This window comes from Panthera pardus, unplaced genomic scaffold (assembly GCF_024362965.1).
Source record: "Panthera pardus isolate Hobbes unplaced genomic scaffold, ASM2436296v1 HiC_scaffold_12, whole genome shotgun sequence".
Classification (NCBI taxonomy): Eukaryota; Metazoa; Chordata; class Mammalia; order Carnivora; family Felidae; genus Panthera; species Panthera pardus.
In genome coordinates, this window is record NW_026526677.1 from 6,573,807 (window position 1) to 6,596,194 (window position 22,388).

Below are 22,388 nucleotides of genomic sequence, written 5' to 3' on the forward strand. Positions count from 1 at the left end.
CTGCCCTTCTCTCCCACTCATGTGCATGAGTGCATGCTCTCTCTCTAAAATGATATTAAAAGAAAAAAAGAAGTAAAGACATGCCATTAAAATCAGGAGGCATTTGGTAAGAGCTTTAGTACTTTATCAAAAGATCATGAAGCAATAAGGCATGCAATAAGTGCTTTTTGATTATTTCAAGACCATGAATCATCAGTGAGACCAGTGTAGGAAAAGGCTACTCCCTCTAACTCCATGCTGTTAGAGAAATCAATTATACTCTCATAAGCGTGTCTGAGCACAGGCAGGAAAACCAGCTCAGTTTAAAGTGTATGGCAACCAAGACCAACTTAATTTAATGTTATATGTATCCCCCTGAGAGGAGAAAATGTTGGCTGATTATGTAAGGAATTCTCTGGAGTCATAACGTATCAAACCACTTATGCCATTTATATAGTAAGAACTTCACAAAATGCTGCATCAGTAATTGCAGTTTCATAAACAGAGTATTACTGTTGTCTGACAACCTCCTTTATCATTTATTAATGGCAAACAGTAGGCTCTGACAGGAATAGTTTTCACTTAACACCAGGAATTGCCTTTGGAGAAAGCTAAGAGATAAGGAAAGAGAACCAAAGGTTCAACTCAACTTGAAGAAAAGAAATAAGAAAAAAAAAAGTCAGTAATTTTCAATAGAGTATGAAAAGGAAAATCATTGGTTGTTAAATTAACACAGTTAAATGTCTGAGAAGTAGAGGTTGAGAAGAGGGGCTGGAGTAACCATAGCTGACAGGACTAAAGGCAGGCGAAGACAAAGAGGGTTTGCCCTAGAGTTCGAAGGAACTGCCTTCTTGTCACTGTATGCGTGATTTCCTCATATTACTATGTTTTATGCTATTATGCACAAACCATGGATATATTTATTTAAAGACGTGCAAGAATATACACGACCATCCCAAAGAAGCTTTCCTTGACACATGTATACACCCCTACAGTACTTATCACCCTTCTCTGTCTCCTGTATAAACTGAGCTTCATGAGGACAAGGTACAGGCTATCCCCTGAATCTAACATGGGTTTGGCATCTCATCTGAAGCATAATGTTATTTGTTCCAGTAAAAGAAATGACACTTGGTATGGACTGAATTGTGTATCTCCCTCCTCAAATTCGTATGTTGATGTCCTAACCTCCAATGTGACCATATTTGGAGACAGGGCCTTTAGGGAGGTAAAGTTAAATGAAGGCATAAGAATGAGACCCTAATCCGGAAGGATTAATGTCCTTATAAGAAGAGACACCAAAGATCCATCTCTTTCCCTCTCTCTCTGTGTGCACAGAGGAAAGGCCATGTGATGACACAGTGAGAAGTGGCTGCCTCCAAGTCAGGAAGAAAGGTCTTAATAGAAACCAGCCCTTACGGCACCTTGATCTTGGATTTCCAGTCTCCAAAACTATGAGAAAATGAATGTTTGTTGTTTTGTAATGGCAGCCCACAATGACTAATGCAACACTCAAACTAGAATACAGATGTTCTCTTGGTCTCATTGTAAGTTGTAAGAAGGCAGCTCCTTAGCAGGAGACTATGAGATGGTATCATGTGCAGGACATCAAGGACATCAATACTTGTCTTTCAAAGCTAGGATGAGAGGGGTAGCTGGGTGGCTCAGTCGGTTGAGTGTCCAACTCTTGATTTTGGCTCTGGTCACGATCCCACGGTCATGAGATCAAGCCTCGTGTCAGGCTCTGTGCTGAGCATGGAGCCTACTTGGGATTGTCTCTCTTTGTCTCTCTCCCTCTGCTCCTTTCCCCCAGTTGTTCTCTCTTTCTAAATAAATATACATATACATATACATATACATATACATATACATATACATATATATATATACACACACACATATACATATATATATATATTTTTTTTTTTAATGCTAGAATTAGATTTTTTATAAGTGGGTAGACTAGGCTAGGTCCTGCAAGCTAGTTATGCAGACTCAAGAGCCATATGCCATAAGCCAGACTGTTGTACTTCTGACATTTTCTGTACTCATTTCCCTATTGTCTTGGTACTAAAACATTTCCTGGAGATCTCTAGCCAATCTCAGTTACGCCAAAGCAGGACCAAGAGAAGGTGTTTTCCTTTTTGCTTATTAAAGGGAAAAACAAGGGCACCTGGGTGGCTCAGTGAGTTGAGCATTCAACTTTAGCACAGGTCATGATCTCATGGTTCATGAGTTTGAGCCCTGCATCTGAGCTGACAGCTCAGAGCCTGAAGCCTGCTTCGGATTCTGTGTCTTCCTCTCACATTGTCTCTCTCTCTCTCTCTCCTGAAAATTATATAAACATTAAAAAAAATTTTTTAAAAAGGGAACAACAGTATCCCTGGGGTCAAGGTAGTACGGTGTAACAGTCATATAAGAAGATTCCAAGTAGAAGGTGAAACTCAGTGTCCTAGCCACTTCACTCATTCAACAAATATTTACTAAGCGCTTACCATACAACTGACCCATATCTAACCACTAGGGATCCAACAGCAAAACCCCTTGCCCTCACAGAGGAGCTTTCATTCTAGTTGGGAGAGTGGAGGAGATAGTAAACAATAAGTATATTTTATAAGGAAATATAAAATATATAAAAAGTATATAAAATATATATTAAAAGTGTGTTAGAAGTTGACAAGTGCTGTGTACAAAAAGAGGTAGGAATGATACGGGGGCAGGGGCCTCAGGGCAGACCTAACTGGGAAGGTGACCCTTAGGCAAACACTTACAGGAAGAGCAAGAATGAACTGTGTATCTACCCAGCAGAGGCAGGACAAAGAAGCAGGTCATGTCTGACATTTTCCAGGAAGGGCAAGATTTCTGTTGACAGAATGGAGGGACCTATGAGGAAGCAGTAGGTGATCAAATTAGTAAGAAAGGCAGAGAGTCATTTTAGGTAGGCTCTCGTAGAGTACTTAGAAGGGTGTTGACTTTTACTTTGAATTAAACGCGAAAAGGTACTTCATCATCTTCCCATTGGTTAAACTTGGGAGGTAAGATTGTGGAATCCCTCTGTATTTTGTTTTGTACTGCAGAATTCCAGCTCCTAACAAGACACTCAGATGAAGCCTCGAGGCAATGGCTGGAATGCTATATATAACCTAGAAATGTAGTTTGGTAGAACAAACACAAACACCTATTGGAAACTCATCATATTCTTAGGAGATACAGAGAGAACAATTTTGCACATGGAAAAACTGAGACACAAAGAAAAGACCTATCCATGTTTTCAAAGGCAGTCTGAAAGTGAAATGGGAAGAAAACCAAATGAACTCCAAACGAGTGCAGCCAAAAGGAAACACTGCCTTTCTAAGGCACAGAGGAAAAGCTAGCCAGAATGTGCATCTCAGACCAAGAGGAAAGAAGGGACATGCTCTCAGAAACACACTCTTACCCAACCACTCCTTTCCACCTTGCCTATTCATGTTCTATTTTAAATAAGAGGGGTTTTGTCTAAATGTAAGCCTCAAATCAGGCTCTAACCAAGGATGCTTACAGGCATACTTCCTGCTGGGAAGAATACTGTAACAATTTATGATGGGATAAAGTGAAACAAACACCTATCCATAATACCCATCAACCTTTCCAATGCTGAGATTCAATATGAGCCCCTATTTCTGATTACTGCATTATTTGTGATCTACAGTAAAGGTTATATATCTGGACATGGTACAGAGGTAGGGGCAGGCAAAGAAACATGGAAAAATTATTTATTTTAAAATCATTATTGAAAACATGAGGAAACAATAGTATTAAAGAAAATTTTGGAGAGAAAAAAAACACCCCAAAACCCATTGTCTGAAAACAATGATTTCATGTTGGTATTATCTTGCAGTCTTTGTCTATATCCACATATAATTTAGACAGGCAGTGTGCATGTAAGATTTTGACCCATCTAAACATGGTTCCACATTTCTAGCGTCTTCGTAGTTACTAGTTTTAATTGCTGCTTACTACTCCATTGTATCAATGAAGCGGTTTTCTAAACTTTGTTGGGAAAAAAGTATAACACATTTACGTTAACAGCATCATTGCCATCTAGACATATCATTCTTATTCTCTCAAAAGGCTCCAAATGTGTCTAGTGCAGAAGAGAAGCAAAAAGACTAAGGCAATAATTATTTATTCAGCAATTATTTACTGAGTGCCTAGCCTACTAAGTATCCAGCATTGATCCAGGCCCTGGGAATAGAGTAGTGAACACAAAAACCACAAAATCTCTAATTTCACGGAGTTTAAGTTCTAGTTGGGGGCGGGGGTGGGAGGAAAAAGACAATAAACAAGGTAACAAACGGAAAAAGGAATTCTTAGAGAAACTTACTTTCTCAAGCTATAGAGTGAATGATAAAGACAGAGCAAAACAAATTCCAAAGCTTCTGATTCACAACTATGGCTGTTCCTAATCTATACATTCAACACAGTCTTCTGACAGTAAACCCAGAAACCAGTTTCTTCTAGATCAGGGCTGAGCAAACTTTTCCTATAAAAGCCAGACAGTAAATATTTTGGGGCTTTGAAGGCCATAGGGTCTCTGTTGCAACTACCCAACTGTGTCATTATAGGGTGAAAGCTCTCATAGATAATGTGAAAATGAACGGATGTAGCTGTTGGCCAATAAAATTTTACTTAACAAACACCAGCTGAGAATAACACTTGGCCCGCAAGTTCTATATGGCTCATAAGATCCACTCAAACATTGTTAACCAGAAATAGAAGATACATATGCAATCCCCAGCTGGAAAATCCCATTGAGTTTTCCTCTGCAATGACTCATTTTGTCATTTCCTTTCCACTTCCATTGCCACATCCCCAAATCAGATTTTTATTACCTTTCACTTTATTACCTTTCACTTTCACTTATGTACATCCCCCTGCTTTTGCATATGCTATTCCTTTAACCCACATTCCCTTTCTTCCATTCACCACCTATTAAAATCTTCTCTGTAAAGTCCAGTTCAACTAACTATAAATTAGATAATATCGAGGACTTACTGTTAATTATTTCAGGAAGGATAATAACATTGAGGTTGTGTATTTTTCATAAGTGTTCCTATCTGAGGCACCTGGCTAGCTGAGTCACTGGAGTGTGCAACTCTTGATCTCAGGATTGTGTGTTTGAGGCCCATGCTGGGTGTAGAAATTACTTAAAGATTAAAACTTTAAAAAAAATAAAAATAAGTGGTGCTTGGGTGGCTCAGTCAGTTGAGCGTCTGACTTTGGCTCAGGTCATGATCTCCTGGTTCATGAGTCCAAGCCCCACATTGGGCTCTATACTGACAACTCAGAGCCTTGAGTCTACTTCAGATTCTGTCTCCCTCTCTCTCTACCCCTCCCCCACCTCTGTCTCAAAAATAAACACAAACATTTTAAATAAATAAACAAATAAATAAATGTGTCCCTGTCTTGGGACACCTGGGTGGCTCTGTCAGTTAAGCATCCACTTAGGCTCAGGACACGATCTCTCGGTTAGGGACTTCAAGCCCCACGTCAGGCTCTCTGTTGTCAGCACAGAACCTGTTTTGGACCCTCTGTCCCCGCTCTCTCTCAAAACTAAATAAACATTTTTAGGAAAAAAAAAGTGTTGTTGCCTTTTAGAGATATATATAGAAATTGTTATAGAAGAAATGCTGTGATATCTGAGATTTGCTCCAAAATAATGGGGGGTGGGGTGCCAGGGTAGCTCAGTCAGTTAAGCCTCCAACTTCTGCTCAGGTCATGATCTTGCCCTTTGTGAGTTCAAGCCCTGCATTGGGCTCTGTGCTGACAGCTCAGAGCCTGGAGCCTGCTTTGGATTCTGTGTCTTTCTCTGTCTCTCCACCCCTCCTCAACTTGCTCACGGGCACTGTGCGCACACGCATGCTCTCTTTCTCTCTCTCACTCTCTCTCAAAAATAAACATTAAAAAATTTCAAAATAATCTAGGGGTGAATCTGGGGGAAGGGAGTGGGGATACAGATGAAACAACCTTGAGCTGTTAATGAAGCTGAGTATTGAGTTCATAGGGATTCACTGCACATTTTCTCTATTTTTCCCTATTTTTAAAATTTTCCATGAAAGAAAGTTGAAAAAATTCCAGTTCAAATGCCAGATTCTACAGAGGAAGTAATGTCTTTTTTCCTGTACTACATGAGCATGTACCTCCATTTATTACTTCTTTCAATCTGCTTTGTACTCCTATTTGCTGTTTATACCAAGACAGTGAGTTCTTTAAGGACAGGTTCATATCACATTCATCTTTGTAACTTTCCCAACATGTTTTACATATAATTGAGATCTTTTATTGTCTGCTGAAGTTTATCTGAAAAAAGACCAAAATCAAAGAGACCAGAAAGAAAAACAATAGCAGGAGCACCTTACACTCCGGATCAAAATTCAATCTGAAAAACTTTTATCATATCTACTGAATCATTTACATAGAGCTCTTGGGCTATCCGTAGCTTTGAACTTTAGTCATCCAAACTACAAGTAGAAAATTGCAATCACTCCCTTCAACATTCCTGGAGCCTGGGGAGAGGGCAGGGAGGGAAAGATTTTTGTTCCTAAAAAGGAGATGGCATTATTCTCTACTACTGACTTCAACACCACTAGTATTTTCTTTTTTTTCTTTATTAAAAAATTTTTTTTTAATATTTCTTTATTTTTGAGAGACAAAGTATGAGTGAGGGAGGGGCAGAGAGAGAGAGAGAAAGACACAGAATCTGAAGAGGCTCCAGGCTCTGAGCTGTCAGCACAGACCCCGACGGGGGCTTGAACTCACAAGCCAAAGTCAGATGTTTAACCGACTGAGCCACCCAGGGACCTCAACACCACTAGTATTTTCAATCATCATCATCATCATCCCAATGAAATCAGAGTGGTTATCAGGTCAAGAGTTTCAGTGGAATCATGTGTCTGTCCTATTTATTATGCATCCATTACTTAGCTATACTGCAAATCCTCTCTCTAACATAAGAGAGAAAAAAATCTTCCTTCAGCCATTCAATGATGCTAATTATCACAAAGAACCTAGGTTGGTTTGATGTGAAAGAGATTAAAGAAGTTCCAATCAGGTAGCTCTGGCTTCAGATTTTAAATGTCCTAAGTGCCTCTGAAAGACTAGCAAATACACACTGCTATATTTAGCAAAAGGTTCTCTCAACCCACATTATATAAAATGAAAATAAAAACTCTGCTTCTGAAAGATGGCCAGCTTTAAAAAAAAACAAAACTTAATGGATAAAATGTGAATACCCAGGATCCTGGCCTGGAATGAAGAAATCTCATTTGCTGGGTCCACCACAAACAGCAAACAATGAGCAAGACACCACACTCTTTCAAGTGATCATCTATCCCATAGCTTTGCCTATAAGTTCCAATCCTGCCCATGGACTCATATGCTTACCATGTCTCCAAGTGTCTCCAATTTCCTGATAGGCAATTTTACTATATGCAAAAACACTTATTTCCAAAAAAAAAAAAAAAAAAAAAGCCATCAATGCACCTTCCCATTACCATTTTTCCCCTCCTTGTCTCCTTTGATGGCACATCTGCTTTAAGACTCCAGGAATATTAGGGTGCCCGGGTGGCTCAGTCGGTGAAGCGGCCGACTTCAGCTCAGGTCATGATCTCGCAGTTCATGAGTTCGAGCCCCGTGTCGGGCTCTGTTACGACAGCTCAGAGCCTGGAACCTGCTTCCGATTCTGTGTCTCCCTCTCTCTCCGCCCCTCCCCTGCTCATGCTGTCTCAAAAATAAATAAAAACATTAAAAAAAAAAATTAAGACTCCAGGAATATTGAGTACTCCTCTCTCTTCCTCATTCCTGACCACTTTTTCTTTAAACCTTGTCCCTCTCCATTCCTATTCTTGTTCCTATTCTCTGAGTCTAATCTTTATCCCTTCATAATTAAATAACCAAATCAGAAAACAGAATATGTGCACAGCTATTAAAAAGAATAGAGTAGAACAAAATCTCTTGACTTACAGGCATTTTTACAAGGTGTTCAGTAAGAAAAGCAAGATGCAAAAATCAATTTTAATATAATTCTATTTTTTAATGTTTATTTATTTTTGACAGAGAGAGCAAGAGCGAGCATGTGCGAGGCGGAGGAGAGGCAGAGAGAGGGAGATGGAGAATCCGAAGCAGACTCTGTACTGACAGCAGAGAGCTGAGGCAGGGCTTGAACCCACGAACCATGACATCATGACCTGAGCTGAAGACAGATGCTTAACCGACTGAGCCATCCAGGTGCCCCTATGATTCTATTTTTTAACGTTTATTTTTGAGAGCAAGCGCATGCGCATGCACACGCACCCCAGTGGGGGGAGGGGCAGAGAGAGAGGAGGACAGAGGATCCAAACCGGGCTCTGTGCTGACAACAGCGAGCCCAATGGGGCTCAAACTTACGAACCATGAGATCATGACCTAAGCCAAAGTCGGCCACTTAACTGACTGAGCCACCCAGGCTCCCCAGTATGATGCTATTTTTAAAACAATATCCCCAATCCACTATATGATGTGTATATACATTTTTATATTATACAAGAAAAAATATATAGAAGGATGAAGATATGAGTTACATGGTAGGGAGATAATTCAAAATGAGAAAATAAAGAGAAGGGGGAAATGAGGCAAGCAAAAGAGAAAACAACAGACTTCACTAAACAATATATATAGAAAATATGATCCCTTTTATGTATCTGTGTAAATATATATATATTTATTTTTTAAAGTTTTAAACAAAATGAAAAGTATTAAACAAATTCAAATGTACAAATGAAAGGACCTTCTATTCATTCAGAAAAATATTTTTAAATACTATGCTGATTTTAAAACATGTCTACAGGGCACCTGGCTGGCTTAGTCGGTAGAGCATGCAACTCCTGATCTCAGAGTTGTGAGTTCAAGCCCCATGATGAATGTAGAGATTACTTAAAATTACAAAAATCTTAAAAAAAAAAAAAAAGTCTACAAATTATTTGACAGTCCTCTCATGAAAAGGTAGAAACAGGGGCACCTGGGTGGCTCAGTCGTTAAACATCTGACTTGGGCTCAGGTCATGATCTCACAGTTTGTGAGTTCGGGTCTCACATCAGGTGAACTCAAGCCGAGTCAGATAAGCCCCACTTCTCTCTCTCTCCACTCTCTCTCTCTGCCCCTCCTAAGATTCTCTCTCTGCTCCTCGCTCACTTGAGCCCTCTCTCTCTCTCTCAAAAAAAAATTTTTTTTTATTAAAAGAAAGAAAGAAAAAGTAGAAACAAATTCCTCTCCCCTTAAATATGGGGCTGGGCTTAGGCACTTACTTCCAAGGAACAGAATGCAGTGAAAATGATACTGTGTGACTTCATAGGCTAAGTAAGAAAAGGCAACATGGCTTCCACCTGGCTCTCTTTTGTAATGTGTGCCCTTGGAACACAGCCACTATGATGTAAGAAGAAAAAAGCCACATGGAAGGCCACCTATAGATGTTCTAGCCACAGCCCTGGCTGAGGTCCCAGCCAACAAGCTAGCATTAGCCACCAGACATGGCAGTGAAAGAGCCTACATATGATTCCAGCTCCCACCCAGCCTTTGAGCCATTCTGCTCCTTGAATGGAGCAGAGAATTCTTGCCAAGCTCTGCCTAAACTGCAGATTTGTGTGCAAAATAACATTGTCCATATTTCAAGTGACTAAGTTTTGGAGTGGCTTTTTTACATAACAATAGATAACAGGAACAAATACTATTTAAGATTTTACAGAGTAAACTAGGTTGCTTCTCACTTTCCACCTCTTTGTCCTAGGAGTCATGTTAAGAAGTTTACCATTTCTCTGTTTTCCTGCTTCCGTCTGCTAGTGTTCAAGGACATAAGGTACTCAAGTGGGGTACATACATGGCAAATGGAGAAGGCCAGGGTGGTTGGGAGGGAGGTCAATTACAATAAGCAAGTAAGTTAATGAATTGAGCAAATAAATAAATATTCTGAGACTAATGAAAGCCAGATTTCTCATTCTTGAAAAAAGGTACTTACAAACATGAAAAGCAGTAAGGCTAGAGAGAAACCCAAGGTATTATATTGAAATTAAAGATATGAGCTTGACAGGCACCTGGTGGGTCAGTCAGCTGAGCATCCAACTCTTGATTTCGGCTCAGGTTGTGATCCCAGGGTCGTGGGATTGAGCCCCACATTGGGCTCCATGTTGAGTGGGGAGCCTGCTTAAGATTCTTTCTCTCTCCCTCTCCCCCCTTTCCCCCTCTGCACATGCTCTCTCTCTAATTAAACAAAGAAGTAAATAAGATATTAGTTTGCACGGCTTTTAAAGATATATACAGAAATAGATAAAGAAAGAAATGAGAGAGAGAAAGAGAGAGAGAGAGAGCGAGCTGTACATACATACCTATATTTCTGGGCTCTGTCTGAAAAGAGCACCTAAAAGCAAGGACATCCTAAAGCACTGAGCACAACAAACCGTCAAATGTTGGTTTCTAAATACCATCCTCCATGAAAAGAACCTGGACTCCTTAGAGAAATGGCTGATTCCAAGAATAGGGCAGGGAAAATACAAGATGACCCTGGAACATCCTGTTGTTCTAGAAATCTAGAAGTGTTCAAAGAATGATAAGGACATATAAAAGGGAAACAGCTTGAAAGGGCTCCGGCTGACCAAAACTGGAGTAATCTGAGCATCAAAATAAATAATAATACTAACAAATTACAACTCAATGAATAAATCATAAATCTGAGTCCATACTGAAAGAAAGGTAGGGAGGGGGGAGGGAAGGAACGAGAAAACTCATCTTTACAGCAGAAGGCCAATTTATAAATGCAGAAGGCATAATGGAAACAAACAAAAATCATCACTTGGCAAACATATCATGGCTGCTGATTTAGGGAGGACAGTAATGCTGGTAGCTTGAATTTGATGAGGAATAATATACTGGCATAATCTCAAACTGTCTACACATAAAATACTTGTCAGTTATAAAAAGAAAAACAATGACTTTACAGTGAAGAAAAGCAGAGATAAGTGGCAGCCACCAACATGACCAGATGATCAAGGTTAACATCACTGGTAATGGGATTGCTTAATATCGTGTGTCCCTTGATATGAAGTACTGAGAATATTACACATCATTTCTATGATATTTTTGCCAAGAAATCATGACCTGAGTCTGGTCATGAGGAAATATTAATGGATTCAGCTTGCAGATCATCCTCCTGAATATAGGACTGTTGAGGACAAAAATGACAGTAAAAGACTAAGGGGTTACTGCAGGCTGAAGGACATGGAGGACATGACAATGAAGTCCACTGCATGTTCTGCACTGGGATCCTGGACCAAAATGGAAAAGGAAACATTGTTGGGGCAGCTGGCAAAATGTGAACAGGCCCTGTTGCTAAAGGAGTAGGTTTTTATCGATGTTAATTACCTGACTTAGATATGTAGTAGTTAATTAGGAGTGCCCTTGACTGGGGAAAATACACACAGAAATAGTATGGAATCACAGGACAACACATATGAAACTTGTTCTCAAATGGCTCAGAAAAACCAATTTAGAGAAAGATAGTCTAATAGAGTAAATATGGTAAAATATTAACAGTTTGGGAATCTGGCTGAAGTGAGAGGAATGTGGAAGTTCCTCCCAATCACAGACTGGAAGAAAATAGTACAAGTATATTTCATTTTACTGCGCTTCACAGATAAAATATTTTTTACGAATGTAAGGTCTGTAACAACCCAGTGTCAACCAAGTCTGTCCATACCATTTTCCAAATGTACTTGCTCACTTTCTGTCTCTGTCACATTTTGGTAAGTCTCTCAATATTTCAAGCTCTTTTGTTATTATTATATTTGTTATGGTGATCTGTAATCAGTGATTATGACTTGCTAAAAGCTCAGGTAGTGGTTAGCATTTTTTAGCAATAAAGTATTTTTTTTAATGTTTATTTATTTTGAGACAGAGAAGGAGTGCACGTGCACGCGCGCTCTTGAGCAGGGGAGGGGCAGAGAGAGAGGTAAAGAGAATCCCAAGCAGGCTCTTCACTGTCAGCACAGAGCCCAACACAGTCTCACAAACTGTGAGATCATGACCTGAGCCAAAATCTAAAGTCAGACACTTAACCTGACTGAGCCACTCAAGGCGCCCGGCAATAAAGTATTTCTAAATCGAGGTATTTACGTTGTTTTTTAGACATAATGCTATTGCACACTTAATAGACTATGAACACAACTTTAACATCTATTGGGAAACCAAAAAATTCATTTGACTCCCTTTCTTGCAATATTTGTATCAGTGGGGTGGTCTGGAACTAAATCCACAATATCTCTGAGATATGCCTGTGTATATCAGATGCACACACATGCATGCACACACACTCACATATACACACACGTATCTGAAAGGACCTGATCTGTAAGATATAAATAACTGCTACAAATAAATTATTAAAAGACAAACATACCAATTTATAAAACAGGGAAGATTTAAACAGATTTTTAACAGAAAAGCTATCTATCCAAATGGCCAGTCAGTAGGTACTCAATGTCATATTAAAGAAAGGCAAATTAGGGGTGCCTGGGTGGCTCAGTCGGTTAAGAATCCAACTCCTGGTTTTGGTTCAGCTCATGATCTCGCAGTTTGGGAGTTCAAGCCCTGTATTAGGTTCCATGATGACAGTGCAGAGCCTGCTTGGGATTCTCTCTCTCTCTCTCTCTCTCTCTCTCTCTCTGCCCCTTCCCTGCTCATGCATGTGTTCTCTCTCTAAAAACAAAAAACTTAAAAATAAAAAAAAGAAATGCAAATTAAATGAGAGGGAGTTACCATTTCGCACCCATGACCATGGCTAATTAAAAAGACTGACAAAACTTGGGGTGCCCGGGTGGCTCAGTCAGTTGAGCACCGACTTGGGCTCAGGTCATGATCTCACGGTTCATGAGTTCGAGCCCCACGTCAGGTTCTGTGCTGACAGCTCAGAGTCTGGAGGCTGCTTCCGATTCTGTGTCTCTGTCTCTCTCTGCCCCTCCCATGCTCGTGTTCTGTCTCTCAAAAATAAATAAACATTTAAAAAAAATTTTTTTAAAGACTGACAAACTAAATGCTAGTAGGGATGTGGAGCAATGGGAGCTTTCATACATTACTAGTCTTAGTTATCTACTGCTGTGTAATAACAGTGCCACGAACTTAGCAGCTTAAAACAACAGGCATTTATTAACTCACAGTTTCAATGGGTTAGAAGTCCAAGCATAGTTTAAGTGGGTCCTCAATAAGATTTCAACCAAGCTGTTGGCTGGGGCTATGGTCTCAAGAGAGGCTTGAGTTTCCAAGCTCACATGGATATTGGCAGCATTCAGTTCTTTGTGGGCTACTGGACTGAGGACCATGCGTTTTTGCTGACTGTGAACTTGAAGCTACCCTCAGCTCCCTGCCATACGGCCCTCTCCATAGGTAGCTCACAACATGGCAACTTGCTTCTTCAAAGCTGGTAAGGAGAGAGTGTCCTCACAATATAGCCATTACAATCTGATGTAACATTATCACATACACATAACGATGTATACCTTGTCACTCTTGTCATAGCCTATTAGAAAGGAACAAGTCCCACCCATATTCAAGGGGAGGGAATTACATTAGGCATAAATGCCAAGAGACAGGGGCATGGGGGCCACCTTAGAATCTGTCTGCCACACCAAGTAGGAATGTAAACTAACACAATCACTTTTGGTAAAATGGCAGTTTCTTATAAAGTTAAACAAATAGCTACACTAAGACCTACCATTTTACTCCTACATATCTACCCACAAAGAAATGAAAATATATGCCCATATAAAGACTTGTACAAGAAAACTCATAGCAGTTTTAGTCATAAAAGCCAAAAACTGTAAACAACCTCTGTGTCCATCAACAGAAAAACATATAAACAAATTGTAGTCTCTTTTTCAATGAAATACTACTTGGCAACAAAAAAGAATGAACTACTAACACACACGACATGGATGAATCTGACAAAAGAAGGTCAACACAAGAACACATCCTACTGTATATGATTCCATTTATATGAGGTTCAAGAACATACCAATTAATCTCTGGTGATATAAACCAGAACAGTTACTGCCTATGAGAGGTGGGGACTGACTGCAAGTAATCAGTATGTTCTATATATTGATTCAAGTATTGATTACATAAATGTATATATTTGTCAAAACTCACCAAGCTATAAACTCAAGATCTGTGCATTTTACTGCACTTAAATTTACTTCTAAAAAAGAAATACTCATGTACATATTAATAGAAAAGAGAGTTTAGCATGGTAATTAAAAGAACAGATTCTGAGGCTGCACTGCCAAGGTTTAGACTCTGGCTATGTTACTTTCTTGGGCAAGTTACCTAACCTCTCTACCTATTTGATAATTAAATGAGTTAACACACACACAGCAATTAGAACAGCACCTAGTATGTATCAGGCACTCAATGTTAGCTATTATTAAACAAAACAAAAAAAACAATTATTAATGTTAGGAAAAATTAAAAGTTGGCCGGGAAAGGAAAATCACAGTTTACTACATGACTGAACAGTGACTTGCTTTTCTATTGTCATAATAATAAAAACAAAAATTACACTTTTATTGGGAGAATGTGGTGATGGTGGCAATCTTCCACATATGGAATTCACCATAAAAAAAGACTGTCTCAGAAACAAGCCTTGTAGAACTACTTGACTCTCCAAAATATATGTATAACACTGATTAAAAATAAATACAACAAGGAAAAAAAACTATTAGGGGGAAGTGGACTATTAAAATATAAAACCAGGCTGGGGTGCCTGGATGGCTCACTCAGTTAAGCATCTGACTCTTGATTTCGGCTTAGGTCTTGATCTCACAGCTGACATCATGGAGCCTGCTTGGAATTCTGTCTCTCCCTCTCTTCCTGCCCCTCTCACATACACGCATGTGTGCGCACACATTCTCTCTCTCTCTCAAAATAAATAAACTTAAAAAAATTAATAAAACCAGGTAGGAAGGGGTATCCGGGTGGCTCTATCGGTTAGGCATCCAACTCTTGGCTTCAGCTGAGGTCATGATGTTGTGGTTTCGCGAGTTCAAACCCCACCACATCAGGCTCTGCATCGGCAGCATGAAGCCTGCTTAGGATCCTCACTCTCCCTCTCTCTCTGTCTCTCCACCACTTGATCTGTGTCTGTCTCTCTCAAAATATATAAACTAAACTAAAATAAAATAAAATAAAATAAAATAAAATATAACAAAACAGGAAAATAATCAAGTACTGACACTCAAATGAAACCAAAACACAACTAAAAGAAGCATCTAACTGTATAAGAAGTCTAGGGGCACCTGGGTGGCTCAGTCTGTTAAGTGTCCGACTTTGGCACAGGTCATGATCTCAACAATTTGTGGGTTCGAGCCCCACATGCTGACAGCACAGAGCCTGGAGCCTACTTCAGATTGTCTCCCTCTCTCTGCCCCTCCCTGCCCCCCCTCCGGCACTCTTTCTCTCTCTCAAAAATAAATAAACATTTAAAAGAAGAAGAAGAAGAAGAAGAAGAAGAAGAAGAAGAAGAAGCAGCAGCAGCAGCAGCAGCAGCAGCAGCAGCAGCTGCAGTCTAGAGAGAATATTAACCATGGGAGAAACATACTGAAATTCAGTATCATTTGAGTATTATGTATATTCCATATTAAAATCGCAGAGATAGTATTCTTCCTCTCTCACAACTACATTTCAAGGTCTTATCACCTTTTTATTCAGTAGTAGGCCAGGCATTTCTCAATCCACTGGCTAGAAAACCATATGGAGAATTAATATGAATAAGGATTTAATTATAATAATGTATCACCTATATTCACATGGAAACTTTCACTGAGGAACATAAAACTTGCGTTGATTTTACCATAATCTTCAAAGCATTTCTAAGCAGTAAGATCATGAAGGAAATGGAAAGTGAGTGGTTTGCCTACTTTCATTCTGAAAACCAAAATTAAGATATAGGAATCACAACAGAGTAGTGATCTTTTTACCTTCCTATAAACACACAAGCTTTTAGAAAACAGACACCACTTTCCACCAACTTATTGCTATAGTGACCATGCGAGAAGAACCCCAGTGGAGCAGATCCAGCCTATTTAAGAGGCTTCACCTTGGTGACTGTGCTAACTGTCCCAAACTCACAAATCAACATCAATGGCATTTCTCTTGTACTGTAAGACAAACTGTCTCATCTTTTCTTCCCAACAATCTTGAATAGTCAGCTAGGCAGCTATTTTATTTCTTTCCATTCTAATGAGAAGATTGAAGATTAAAAGGTAACTTAATCCCAAATCACAGAGTTTTCATTAAAGGAAGACTTAATTCTTCTGGCTCCAAATCCAGTGTTCAATCCACTCTACCAGTATATTTAGCAAACAGAAGTTTGTGAAGATGAATCATTTGCTAATTTTTAAAGTCTAGATTATAGATGGCAACATTTGAAACTACTGGCTTGGGGCACCTGGATGGCTCAGCCAGTTAAATATCTGACTTTGGCTCAAGTCATGATCTCACAGTTCCTGAGTTCAAGCCCCGCGTTGGTCTCTGTGCTGACAGTCTGTCAGCATAGAGCCCACTTTGGATCCTCTTTCCCCCTCTCTTTGCCCCTCCCCTACTTGTACTGTCTCCAAAATAAATAAATATTTAAAAAAAGAAAAGAAAAGAAACTGTTCGCTTAGGTCTCTTCCTAAACAAACAAAAGGTCAACATATTTGAGGACATTCAAGCACACTTACATTTATGGGCTATGATAACTGTAATAAACACAAAATGTTTTAATAAGTGAGCCTTGAGATGCCTGGGTGGGTCAGTAGGTTAAGCATCTGACTTAGGCTCAGATCATGATCTCATGGTTTAGGAGTTTGAGCCCCACATCAGGCTCTGTGCAGACAGCTTAGAGCCTGGAGCCTACTTCGGATTCTGTATCTCCCTTTCTCCCTGCCCTCGTCCACTTGCACTCTGTCTCTCTCAAAAGCGAATAAACATCAAAAAAAATTTTTTTTAAGTGAGCCTTAATACAGTAATGATGGTAGTAATGCCTCTAAGGTGCTTTCCGGATTGTCACAATGATTGGGAACTTTACTGACATTTAATGGTGGAAAAACCAAGAATGCCAGACATCCTACAACCCATAATCCCTGTGAGTCTTGCACAACTAAGATATGACTACCTTCTACATCTTTCCAACATTCATGTAAGTGAAAGCATTCCACCTAAAGGGAGAACCAGGTTTCAGAGTGCCTAAAGCTTATTTCATTTGAAGGGTCCTGTATAAGAAAAAGCATACAAGTTCACAATTACAAAATTAGGTCTAGAATTTTAAAATACCAAATATGTAGGACTACATCTAAAGAAAGATGTACAATATTTCTATACAAATAAGTGCAGAATCAATTAAAGAAGATCTAAGTAAATGGAGGGACATATATCCATTAATTGAAAGACTCAATATTTTAAGGATTTCAACTCTCTCCAAATTAATCCACAGATTCAGAGCAATCCTAATACAATTCTCAAAAACAAAGGAAATTGAAAAGCTGGGTCTAAAATTTCTAAGGAAATGCAACAGAGCAAAGATCAGTCAAGCCAATCATGAACACACAGCTGGAAAACTTATACCACCAGGTAACAGGCCTATTATAAAGATATAGTAATAGAGACATGGAACATTAGTGTAAGCATGGACAGATTCACCAATATACAAAACAGAGGGTCTAAAATAGACCCACATGTAAAACATCATGTGATTTACGATGCAGAGCAGTGGAAAAAAGATAATCTTTTTAAATAAATGATGCAGGGAGGGTGGGGGTGCCTGGGTGGCTCATTCAGTTAAGCATGCAACTCTTGATTTCAATGTAGGTGATCATCTCACGGTTCATGAGCTTGAGCCCTGCATTGGGCTCCATACTGACACTGCGGAGCCTGCTTGGGATTCCCTGTCTCCCTCTCTCTCTGCCCCTCCCCTGCTCGGTCTTTACTTCTCTCTTTCTCAAAATAAATAAACATTTTTAAAAAGTCATAAAAAAATAAATGATTCAGGGGCGCCTGGGTGGCTCAGTCAGTTGAACGTTTGACGTCGGCTCAGGTCATGGTCTCACAGTTCATGAGTTCGAGTCCCGCTCTGGGCTCTGTGCTGACAACTCAGGGCCTGGAGCCTGCTTCAGATTCTGTGTCCCCTCTCTCTGCCCCTCCTACATTCACGCTCTGTCTCTGGTCTCTCTCAAATAAACATTTAAAAAAAATTGTTTTAAATAAATGTTGCAGGGTTAACTGAATATCCATATGGAGGAAAATATATCTTAACCCTTACTCACACCACACACAAATATCATTTCCATATGGACTGTAAATTTAACTGTAAAAAGTAAAACAATACAGCTCTTAAAAGAAAGCATCAGTGGGGCGCCTGGGTGGCTCGGTCGGTTAAGCATCCGACTTCGGCTCAGGTCATGATCTCGCGGTCCGTGAGTTCGAGCCCCGCGTTGGGCTCTGTGCTGACAGCTCAGAGCCTGGAGCCTGTTTCGGATTCTGTGTCTCCCTCTCTCTGTGGCCCTCCACCATTCATGCTCTGTCTCTCTCTGTCTCAAAAATAAATAAACGTTAAAAAAAAAAAAAATTTTTAAAGAAAGCATCAGTGAACACCTTTATGATACTGAAGTAGGCTAAGATTTCTTAAAGAGGACATAAAAGGCACTAAATGTAACTGGGAAAATTGATAAATTGGACTAAATTAAGATTAATAATTTCTGTTCATCAAAAGACACCACTGGGGTGCCTGGGTGGCTCAGTCAGTTAAGCATCTGACTCTTGATTTCAGCTCAGGTCTTGATCTCAGGGTCGTGAATTCAAGCCATGCATTGGGTTCCACACCGGGTGTGGCACCTACTTAAAAAAAATGAAGTGAAAGTGCGTCTGGGTGGCCCAGTTGGTTAAGTGTCTAACTTGATTTTGGCTCAGAACATGGTCTCACAGTTTGTGAGATCAAACCCCACATCAGCCTCTGCACTGACAGCATGGAGCCTGCTTGGGATTCTCTCTCCATCTCTCTCTGCCCCTCCCCTGTTCATGCTCTCCTTCTCTCTCTCTCTCTCTCTCCCTCCCTCCCTCTCTCTCTCTCTCTCTCTCTCAAAATAAATAAACATTAAAAAAAATGAAGTGGAAAAAAAATTAAGTGAAAGACACCATTAAAAGAGTAAAAAGGCTAAATAAATAAATAGGCAATCTATGGGGGTATAAGCAGATATTTGTAAGAAAAAGAACTGTAAGTCAATAAGATACAGAGACAACCCAATAGCAAAATGGGCAAACAACCTGAATAGACAATTCATAAAAGAGAATATCCAGATAGCTAATAAGCTTATGAAAAAGTATTCAACATCTTGAGGGAAATGCAAATTAAAAACACTGGAGAAACCATTTTACCCCTAACCAGAAGGATTAAAACAAAAAAGACAAAGAATACCACGTTTTGGTGGAGATGTGGTACAACTGGAACTCTCATATTGCTAAGCCGACCATACACATACCCCATGATCTGGCAATTCCACTCCTGCTTATATACTCAAAGGAAAGGAAATGAAATATATGAGAGTGCTTATATCAACCAATAAACATGTATAAGCATGTTCACAGCAGCACTATCCATACATCATCACCTCAAACTGGAAATTTTCCATGACCATTACCACAGAATGGTTAAATAACCTGTGATATATTCACACAGGGAACACTACACAACGAGAATACATGAACTGCAACTACATGCAACAATGTGGATGAATCACACAAACATCATGCTGAACAAAGTCAGATACAAGAGTGTACACATATGAAGTACAAAGGCAGGCAAAACTTGCCTTACACTGCTATAAGCCAGGATACTTGTCATTTTTGGTAGGGGGAGAGGTAGTGATTAGAAGCGGGCAAGGCAATGTTTTGGGTTGTTGGCAATGTTCTGTTTCCTGATGTGGATGCTAATTATGTGGGTATGTCCAGTGTGTAAAAATTCATTAACTGTACTTATTATGTATACTTTTCTAAGTATAGATTATACTTCAATAAAAGGTTGTATTTTTTTAAATTTGGTATAGGGCCATGAGGTAACCTGTGCACATGAAAAGCCTTAAAGCTTAAGCTTCATTAGATTCATAACAAATTCGCCTTTGGTCCCACCAGACATATATGTATATATATGTAAATAATTATCTTATAATGACCTAAGTCTGTATCTAAATAGATTTTGCACAGAAATTTCAGTTTTTTCATCATTTAATATATAAGGAACTTTCCAGGAATGTAACTACTATGTGGATACAGGAAGGGCTGTATATTGTTTTGTTCAGAACTTTATGAAGATTTATTCAGAATTCTAGAAAATCCTATCACCAATGGCATTGCCACATATTATCTGAGTCACCCACGCAATACACCTGTATCAGTCTCTATTTATAGGTGTCATATTTACAGAGGAAAAACTATGTGCACCTGCAAGCACCTGACAGCTATGGTTTCTGACGTGCCATGCCATTTACAAATGTCTTCTGAGAATTCACATATAGAAATACAGATTGTATTACAAAGAGCCTTCCTTTTATCTTTCCTTCATACTGCAGTTAAGATATCGTAGACATGTTGGTAAGCTTTATTATCCGGGAATTTCATTTCAGGATAGAAAAAGGGCCATAAGTTCTAATTCCTGAGTTTAGTATCTGCTCTTGTACATGACTCACATTATCCAAATCACAAGTTAAGTAATATACTTACCTAAAATGTCAAAAAAAAAAAAAAAAAGGGGTGCCCAGGTGCCACTCCAAAAGCAGTTACCTAAATATATCTATCATAAATTTGATCTAGACATGGTAAACAGAATAAAAGGGAAATAAGAGTTCAAACTACAAGATCTAACTAAGCTTCTTTCCTTTTAAATCAGTAAGATCCAGTTTGGCATTCACAAGCAAAGGACTCCGTTATTTTCCTGTTCTCTTTTAAAAATAGCTCCACCTTCAAGATTATACAAATTAGATCATTCTGCAGCAGGATTCCTCCTTACAGAGCAGCTCCCAGGAAGCACAGACAGGCTGTCTGCTGTTGAGCATTACTCATTAAAAAAACCAAAAAACAAAAAACAAAAACATATTTTTGACTTTTCAGCTTCACTGGGTTAGTGACAAAGAACATGTGCTATAGGTATCAATAGCTTCTGCAACAGATCTCCCTCATTAAAACCCATCAAATAAATAAGGATCACAGAGGAGATACCACACCAAGCAAGCATGACAGCAGAAAAATCAGGGATGTTGACACTCAGCTGCTCCATCATAGCTTCATCATGGCCTAAGCACTAAAAGAAATTAATCTTAACTTATTAACACAATCAGTTGCCAGTCTATCGATTATTCCATCACCCAGTAAATTCCCAAGGAAATTTATTTCCAATTAATTGCAGATGGCAAAAGTAGAAACAGGGGCGCCTGGGTGACTCGGCCAGTTGAGCGTCCGCCTTTGTCTCAGGTCATGATCTCACCGCTTGTGGGTTTGAGCCCCGCATTGGGCTCTGCTGATAGCTCAGAGACTGGAGCCTGCTTCGGATTCTGTGTCCTGCTCTCTCCCTGTCCCTCCCTCACTCATGCTCTGTCTCTCTCTCTCTCTCTCAAGAATAAATAAAACATTAAAAAAATAATTTTTAAAAAAGTAGAACCAAACTCCCTCAAGAACCTTGACGAGTTCAGTTATACAGATCTCATTCTTATATAATGTCACTTAAGCAAGATAAAGTGGTGACAATAATAAATTTTTTTATAAAAATCAGAAAACCAACACAAGGAAGTTAATGAAATGTTCAAGTCATCTTTGAATCCTTTTGCTCCATCATACCCCAAATCCAACCCATAAGCAAATCCTTTAGGCTTGAAAACATACCTAGAATCTGATGAATTCTCTTTTCCTCCACCTCTACCAACCTGTTCCAAGCCAATATTAGCTCCCACGACATCATCACAACACCTCTACCTAGACTCCCTGCTTTCACCCTACCCTTCTTTATAGGCTATTCTATACACAGTGGTCAGTGGGTATTTTAATATGAAAGTCATTATCATGCCTCTTCTGTGGCTCAAAACCTCTAATGGCTTCCCATCTCACTCAAAGTCAAAGCTAAGTCTTACAATGGTCTATAAGATCTGGGTCCCCTTTGCTTACTCACTCCTCTTTCATTTGGCTCAAGTGCACTGGCCTCTTGGATGTTTCTGGAACCTACCAGTTCTTGCTGTCCCCTCTACTGGCTTGCTTAAATGTGTGCTCCACAAGGACTGTTCCCCCTCTCTGAGATCTTTTAGAACACCTTATTTAAAACTAACTCTCTCTCTGCC

General features: G+C 39.4%; 1 protein-coding gene across 2 annotated transcripts in view; it reads right to left on the reverse strand.

Moving 5' to 3' along the window:
• The window catches only part of PACS1 (phosphofurin acidic cluster sorting protein 1), a 152,502-nt gene that overhangs the window by 116,488 nt on the left and 13,626 nt on the right, over window positions 1-22,388 (reverse strand). The window lies entirely within an intron of this gene.